The sequence below is a fragment of the Mustela nigripes genome, chromosome 13 (genome assembly GCF_022355385.1).
Source record: "Mustela nigripes isolate SB6536 chromosome 13, MUSNIG.SB6536, whole genome shotgun sequence".
NCBI lineage: Eukaryota > Metazoa > Chordata > Mammalia > Carnivora > Mustelidae > Mustela > Mustela nigripes.
The window spans coordinates 1558372-1567045 of NC_081569.1; the positions used below are offsets into that span (position 1 = coordinate 1558372).

Genomic DNA, 8674 nt, shown 5'->3' on the forward strand with positions numbered 1-8674 from the left:
GTCCTAAAAGTTGGAAACGTTCAGAGCTCTTCTTCGGAATCATGTTCAACTCAGACTTGTCAGCGCCCCTGTGTCTCCTTGTGCTGTTGTCCTCTGGACCATCAAGATGCTGGAAAAGGGCAGCATTTCTTACACAAGCGTTCACTGGTGTCTTCAGGACATTCTGCAAGTCTCGATGCTGTACTTTCTGGCTCTTCCTAGAAAGGACCAACAAAAGGTTTTTTTGTCCAAGTTTCGCATGGAAAGGGAATCCCTATGGCATCTACATGACAATGGTTGTGAAGCCCAGTGACTCTAAGGCAAACCCTGTTTTGGGACGTATGCGTCCAGAACCCACGAAGTACCGCTCTAGAAATTTCCTCCCCAGACTCTTCTGAGAAAACCAGCAATGGAATCTCGGAATGGCACCCGTGCCCGTGCAAAATCTGCCCGTGGATGTCTCTAGCAGCAGTTTTGTTCATCATCACCCAAACGAGGAAGCAACCCAGACGTCCTTCTGGAGGGGAGGGGATAAGCACACTGTGGTCCACCCAGACAACGGGATTACCATTCAGCACTAAAAACAAGTGAGCGGTCTAGCCATGCGAAGACTGGAGGGACCTCACTTAGAGAAGCCAGTCTGAAAAGGCCACCTACTGTAGGATTCCGACGTGATGACCTTCTGCAAGAGGCGAAGATGTGGAAGCAGTAGAAAGATGAGGGCTTGCCAGGGGTTCAGAGCAGGGCAGAGACGGGCAGGTGAGAACGGGGTATCTTGAGGGCAGTGAAACGATTTGTATACCTGGTGGATAAGAGTCATTAAACATTTGTCAAAACCCACAGAATGTACAACACCCAAAGTGAACCCAGGTGTAAACTATGGACTATGGAGGGATTATAATGTGTCAACATCACCCATTCATCGATGGAACAAATGTCCCACTGTCGTGCAGGACGTTGGTGGAGGGGGAGATGGTGCATGTAGGTGCAGGGGACATTTGGGATTTTTCTGTGACCCTTAAAGTGTTCTACAAAAATAAGGTGCTCTAAGGGGAAAAGTAGCAACATTTCTAGATTAAAGAAGACTCTAGAGACATGAGTATGTATAATTTGGGATCAGGCTCTTGAACCAGAATTCCTTTTTTCCATAAAGAACATTTTTTTTGGATAATTGGGAAAAATGAATAATATTTGCAGCTTAGATAATTACACTGCATCCTGATCACTTCTTTTTTTGATAATTTCTTGATTGTAATCGTGATACTGTGGTGACGTAAAAGTGAGCCCTTACTCTTAGGACACGCACACTGGAGTGTGGCAGAAAGGGCTACGGTGTCTCTGATATTCTCAGATGTTCAGAAAAAAGATAACGTGAAGATCCCTGGAGAGGAAGCAGTAAAGCCAGTGTTGTACAATGTTAGCAGTTGGGGTGAAATGCGTATGATCATTCTTTCTATTATTTTTACAACGTTACTGGGAGTCTGAAATTATTTTGAAATAGAAGAGTGGGGAAGTAAACCACTTTAAATGAACTAAAAGGAACCTAAGAGGTATGAAACTCATTCTGAAGAGGCCCTACGTTCTAGCTCTCCCCCGCGTCTCCCCCTGCATCTCTGTGTTTGGGGACTCAGCCACCACCAAGAGAAGACCTCCTCACCCTGTCGCTGATGCTACAAACAGGATGTGCAGGCACAGACCTCTGGAAACACAACTTTATGCTTTAGAGAAGTTAGGTCAGTTTGCTTCCGATTTCACCCAAACATCCAGCACAGCTGGGGGACGTGTCTGGACAACCAAAACCACCAGCAGCACCAGGAACAACACGCTCCTCACAGGGTATGTTGACCAGGTGACCAGCGGGACCAGGCGACCAGCCCTCAGAGCACTCAGCCTCCAGGCTCCCGCCACAGGGGCCTGACCTCACCCCGGGCACGAGAACCATTGTATCTTCTCACACTTGCTCACACTACTTGTTTCCACAGTTTCTAGCCTCCTACATCGTATTTCAAGTTACCTCATGAAGTTAATCCAGGAAGCTACATTTCAAGTGTGCGTGTTAAAATGAGATAGCGTCTATCAGTGGGCTGCCTCTTTTTTTTCTTTTTTTTGCATTAATTAATACTCGGAGATTGAGGAAACAAACACTTTGGATACAGACCAGTCTGGGTTCATATACTTAGCTCTGGAACTCATTCGCTGTGTGACCTTGGGCAAGTCACTCAACCTCTCTGAATATCACTCACCAGACCTGTGAAATGAGAAAGAGAATAAGTGAACTAAAGAGTTACAAAGGGTGGGACACCTGGGTGACTCAAGTCGGTTCAGCGTCTGACTTTTCATTTCAGATCAGGTCCCGATCTCAGCGTTGTGGGGTTGAACCCTGAGTCGGGGTCTGTGCTCGGCACAGAGTCTGCTTGTTCCTCTGCCTCTGCTCCTCCCCCTGCTCGTGTTCTCTGTCTCTTAAATAAATAAATAGAATAAAATAAAATATTTTTTAAAAGTTACAAAGGGTTAAATAAAATACATACAAAAATAATTTTGAATCTTTCAGGCATTTTATGTAGATATAATATATGTATAGATACAAGCCTGCATATTCACATAATTACACACGTGATAAAGTCGTTATTTAGATCATTTTGATTAAAGCTGGAAACCAGCAAGACCACAGTGCCCTCCAGGGCAGCCACGAGGTTCTCAGCACCAGCCTGGGGTGTGACCTTCGTGCATGGTCTGGAACATTCTTTTTTTTTTTTTTTTTTTTTTAACCACAAGCAGACTTATCAGACCTTGAGAGACGGACTGAACTGACCAAATGCCAATTTATTTTTAATGGGAACAAAAATAGAAAGTACAACAGCTCCTGTGGGCTGACCAGCTCATGACCTCCTCACAGCAAACCTCCTTCAGTAACCGGATGATACCAGGGAAGGAGAGGGGTGTGTGGGGGGTGACGGCAGACGGGACAGCTGGCCTCGTGGCCAGTGTCACTAAGTCACGATAGACAAATGCATCCCCCGCCGAGGGGAGGAGCCAGCCACGTGGACGGGTTCCACGGGAGCCCTGGACACACGTTGCTTCCTTGACACAGACCACGGCTTCCTATCCACAAAGGAGTCATTGATTATATCCATTTTCTGTTTGGTTTTCTGTTTCTTTTTATAAAGATTTTATTTATTTATTTGTCAGAGAGAGCGAGCACAGGCAGACAGAGAGGCAGGCAGAGGCAGAGGGAGGAGCAGACTTCCTGCAGAGCAAGGAGCCCGATGCGGGACTCGATCCCAGGACGCTGGAATCATGACCCGAGCCGAAGTCAGCAGCTTAACCCATTGAGCCACCCAGGCGTCCTGGGTTTCTGTTTTGACTGTCAGTTGCAACTTCTCTTCCTCCTCCTCCCGACCTCCTCCTCTTTCGTCAAATATATATTGATCTTCAGGGCAATACTCAGATTCTCGGTTCCGGTTCTTTCTGCTTGTGAGGGAAGAAAGAGCTTTCGAGTCGACATCTGTCTTGGACGTGTCTGTTGCTTTCGGGTTGGCTTCCCGCCTCCGAGCTGAGCCCTGAGCTCAGTCCCAACCCAGGGTCCTGACTTCAATTTTCAGTCGCTCAGAAACAGCCGCGCCAACCCGGCGAAGGGCTCTTCTCTGTGGGCACCGAGAGAGTTACGAGGGCATCTCCCAACGAGGAACACACCCATCCCCGGGAAAGAAGAGATCATGAGGGTTTCAGGACACCTTCCACTAACAGCGTCTGGGATGCGTCACCCCCGGCCAGGCGGCTGGGGTCTCGCGGGCGGGGTCCCCGTCTGAGCAAATCCTTGTGAGGTGTGTGACCAAAGCAAGCCTCGGGGGGTGTGGGGGCGGTCAGGCAGACGGTTCTCGCAGCAAATATTTTCATTATTAAATTAAATCTATTAATGATTAAATAATAAAAGTTATGATTACTTTGACTATTATTACGTTTCCCTTCAAGATCATAAAACCAAAGATGATTTGGTCAACGAACCTTCTGCTTAAATCACAATTTTATTTATTTATTTATTTATCTATCTATTTATAGATTTTATTTATTTATTTGACAGACAGAGATGACAAGTAGGCAGAGAGAGATAAGGGGAAGCAGGCTCCCTGCTGAACAGAGAGCCCAACTCGGGACTTGATCCCAGGACCCATAGATCATGACCAGAGCTGAACGCAGAGGCTTTAACCCACGGAGCCCCCCCAGGCGCCCCAAGTCACAAGTTTAGAAGCTTGAGAGATGACACAGAGACACGCGAAGATCTGTGCTTTCTCCCGAGCATTTTCTCGCTCGTCTCCGCTCAGTGATGCCGTTGGTTACAGCTCACCGAAAGGTGATGGGAATGACGGAATAACCCCATGCTGGCCACCCCCTTCCCCAACCTGCACTGATCTTTCTATATAACGGGAAATTTGCTTTGTAATCATACGTTAAGCTCGAGGAGCCCAGGCGTAGGGAAGGGTACCACTGCCAGCCTCACCACCGTCTTGTCGAGACCGCAGGGGCAGAGAGCGGAAGGCAGAGACCGCAGGGGCAGAGACCCTTCATGCCGGTTGGGGCATGAAGGAAAGGCGGGTCCCTCCTTTCCATACTCTCAGGGAGTTGGTGACCGTAAACTAGTTAGCCAAGGGAGGGATCTCCCCTCTCTCTGGGAGCTCGAGCAAACCAGGGCTCTGGACTTGAAGAATCAGGGGAGGCTAGAGCACATGGGGTGGGGGTGGGGCACGGGAGCAGCAGGCCGGTGGCACTGACACAGCCTGTTCCGTGGTGTGGCTCCGTGTTCCGATGACAACAAGTGGGTTTTGAGTGCAAGAGGCAGATGGGTCAGCAGCACGTGGAGTGGCCAGTTTCTGGGGCCGTCAGCACCTGGCCCCGCAGCTGCAGACCCCGGGGGGGTTCTGGTCCTGCTCACAGGTGCTGAGAAGAAGAGAAACGCCCTTTGGGGATGAGAGCAGAGGCCCTCGGGTCGGCCCAGACGGCAGCCCTGCTATGGGCAACGGTGCCCAGAAGAGCAGATCCTCCTAACGGGATCCCCAGGAGACACAGGTGCCGAGCAGAAGAGAGGTCTGGAGCGGCTGACACGAAGAGGCGGCCGGCTGCAGTGGTGAGGCCCGTGGGACGTTCAGATCCCTGGAGAGCCCCAGGAGGCACCGGGGGGGCTGGAAACCTTGTGGAAGACTAGATCCCCTGCTAATGGGGAGAGGCGGTGTTCATGTCACCCTCTGAGACACAGCAATGGAGCCACGGAAATGGACCCGCCTCCCCAGCAACCCCCACCTCACCAGGGATGCTGACGGCGCAGCCCAGAGCTGGTCCCCCTCTAACTTCGGTCCCTGATGGAGACGCAAGCAGGGACAGCTGGCGAGTTTCTAAGGTTCGCCTCTAACTTACGTTTGAGATGGGTTTTTTTTTAAAGTTCAATTCTAAAGTCCCAAGACTGTGTTTAAAATAGGGAGATATTCCGAAGACCAAAATCTCAGCCCTCCAGGAGCTCGACTCCGTGGGCTCAAACTAAACGTTCTTCGACAGAAACGCGCTTATCTCCCCCGTCAGTGTGACCTGCGGGGAGGGAGCCCTCGTCACCCGTCCCGTGTGTGGCCACACGCGGGCTAATGACGGAGCAGTCGCAGACGAGCTGTCTGGATAACGAGCTCGGCCTGGGCATGCGCTCTGGGAGCGCCGTGTGGGCGCCAGCGGAATGCTGAGGATCACCCGCAGACAGTGATCGTTCACCAGCGCCATTACTCGTGCGGCATTTTTAAGCAGTAACGACTCTTTACGAACAACATGAGCCCAAAGGCACCTCTTTAGAATCACCCTCTAAGACGGTTAGACAATCTTATTAAGCTGGAAAAAAAAAAGATTGCCATCGGTGAGGGTAGTTTCCAAAATGGATTAATAAAACGGGAACGTGGCTACCTAAGAAATCTGAGTAAATGCACACGGTGGCATTTCGCCACGAACAAGGCCAACTCAAAAATGCCCAAGCCAGGAAGCTACAGAGTGAGGCGACTGGAAGTCCTAGAGAGCTGAGCGTCGGGGAGCGGGGGATGCGGTCGCCGCTGGAGACAGAGCCACGGAGCTCCTCCTCACTCACCGGGGGAGCAGGAGGACTGCCCCCCGAGGAGGGCGCCAAGCTCGGAGTGGCCCTTACTCATGCTCCTTCCCTCTTGTTCCCCAAGAGAGACTGATGCAGCTTTTACTATAACACGATCCGGATGATAGCAGGAAAGACAATGAAAGCCCAGCCAGGAGGTGTTGTGAGGGACGTGCGGGGACGCACCCTCGGCAGCGTTCACTGTGTGTCCTACCGCGGAGGACACGGGCCAGAGGCGCGGTGGGCCCTGCGAGCACTGTGGTCCGGTGAGACGGTCGCCTTCCCCGCATCCCGCCCCCCACTCACTCCATCACACTAGAATATCTCCTGTGGCTCGGGATAGGAGCTGGGCACCAGGGAGGAGACACAAATATGAAAGCCCAAGCTCACAACTTCATGAAATGCGCATACACAGGAAACAGATCCCAGCACAGTGGGCACGTGGCAGAGTAAGGGGACAGCGGGGACACAGAGCCCCTTCATAGGGGAAGCTCCCCAGTTTCCGCCGGAAGAGAGGAGGCAATCGGCGATGGACGGTTCCTGAGGAAGCAGAAGCCCACGGGGAGAAGGGCATCTTGGGGAAAGGAGGTACCGCGGTGTGCCTCGTGTGTCGGAGACGACAGAGCTGGACTTTATTAGAGCGCCGTGGCTGGTGGGGAGGGCGGGGGCTGGTGGGTACGTGGCGCTCCTTTCCAAAGACCCGCCCTTGGACTAACTCACAGGTGCTTCTTTTTATTTCTAATAAACATTTCTGACTTCTTGCGATGTCAGTCTCCGCATTTATCTCGGATCATTTTTTCCCCTGGTCGTAGTGGCCATCTGTGGAAACAGCCTTACGTTAAAGAATAGGACACTGTCCCTGTTCTCTGGAGCCACAGGCTCCCACCGGGAGGCGCTTTCTTCTTATATGACTGCGTCTCCCATCCCGAGAGGGGACGTGGTCACTGACCCATGGGACGGTTGATCCCGGGGGTGGGCATCGAAGCCAGGGCAGCCCCAGCCTTGAACTCTACTGCAAGAAGAGACAGAGCCCCTCTCCACACGTGGGAGCCAGAGACTGTGCCGACTCTCCTTGTCCGGAGCTGGGTCTTCCCCACGTGGAGGCAGGTGGTGGGGGTGACTAGGAGAGAAGACAGGCGCAGTGAGCCCTGGCGACGCTCAGAGGCAGGGTTCAGTTCTCCTGAAGTGTGACTGTGTTTGTGTCCTTCACTCTTAGGAGTCTTCTGTGGGCACCGCATTGAGCTGCAGCGTTCTCAGGCGCAAAGCGGTAAGTCCTTACCGACAGCCTCTGCCATTTTAACCGGAACGGGGCTCACTTGTTTGCATCGATGCCTGTTTAATAAAAGTATTTGCGGCTGTGACGGTTTCTCTGGGGATAGCTTCTGAGGTGCGGTCGTCTCGACGCTATTTTCCCAACTGTCAGTCGCGGTGGGTTTGGATTCCTTTTTTCTCCCCAAATGTGCTCCCTTTCATCCTTGGCTCCTGAACCTTCCCTCTTGGATAACAGCCAGTATCAGCAAATACATCTTGCCAACCACATGCGAAATCGTGTTCGAAGCCTTTCTCGAACGTTAGCTCCCTTAGTTCTCACAAAACCCCTGTGGGGTGAGTACTGTTTTCTCCCTGTTTCACAGACGAGGAAACTGAGGCACAGAGATGGAGCCACGCGGCAGGTGAACACAGTGTTCGCACACGGGCCGTGTGGCTCCCGAGGCCACGATCTGAGAGTGCGGTTTACAGAGCTCCACGCGGTCGAGAAGGCCACCGGCATGCCGCCGGCGACCGAGAAAGCCTGAGACCCCGCCTGGGACAGGCACCTGCCACACCCATGCCTGAAGAAGCCCAGGTCGTAGGATGCCGGGTTCTTCTCGCCCGAGAGCAGCTCCCGGGGATGGATTCTCCAGGGAGGAAGTTCGCGCCTGTGGGCATTTTCACCGTAGACGTGTGTGTCCGTCATGTTCTGACTTCGGAATGTCCCTTTGTGCCACGTGTGGGGGCAGAAATCCACTCATCCCAGACTCCTTGAACCAACTAGACTCTCACCTTGACATGGACAGGATCTCCTGCGCAGACGGTGGTCTCCTTCAGACGGGATGCAGGGTCCTCCCGAGGCCTGTATCCCGCCACCCCCTCTTCAGGGAGGTGTCTGGGTGGGGGGGGCTGATGAGGGACAGGGTCCCTGGGATCCTTGCACATCATGCAACGGGATCCCTGTCTCTCCATCCTGAGTGGCTGTGTGGTCACCTGGCCGGTGAACTTGAAGGCAGTTTTGGAAGGCCTGGATTGTCGCTGAGATCTGGGGCCCTGGTTTGGAGGCTTTGTTCAATGCGCCTTGCTCCTTGAGCCACTCATCCTCCACCCCTAGGAGCCTGGGAGCCTCGACTCAGTACCTCCGGGTCCCCTCACCTGTGGGAATGCAAGGGTCCCCAGCACGCGGGACCACGAGGAGGCCACGCGGAGGCTCCACAGAACCGGAGCGTCACGGGTCCCCAGCACGCGGGACCACGAGGAGGCCACGCGGAGGCTCCACAGAACCGGAGCGTCACGGGTCCCCAGCACGCGGGACCACGAGGAGGCCAC

The 8674-nt window shown here is 52.8% G+C and overlaps 1 long non-coding RNA gene across 1 annotated transcript in view; it reads right to left on the reverse strand.

Moving 5' to 3' along the window:
• Positions 1 to 638: 638 nt before the first annotated feature.
• The window catches only part of LOC131998980 (uncharacterized), a 9845-nt gene continuing 1809 nt past the window's right edge, over positions 639 to 8674 (reverse strand). The window contains exons 2-3 of the long non-coding RNA XR_009398968.1: positions 2138 to 2227; positions 639 to 781 (exon numbers count right to left, since the gene is read on the reverse strand). This is a non-coding gene — a long non-coding RNA (uncharacterized LOC131998980). The remainder of the gene's footprint in view (positions 782 to 2137; positions 2228 to 8674) is intronic.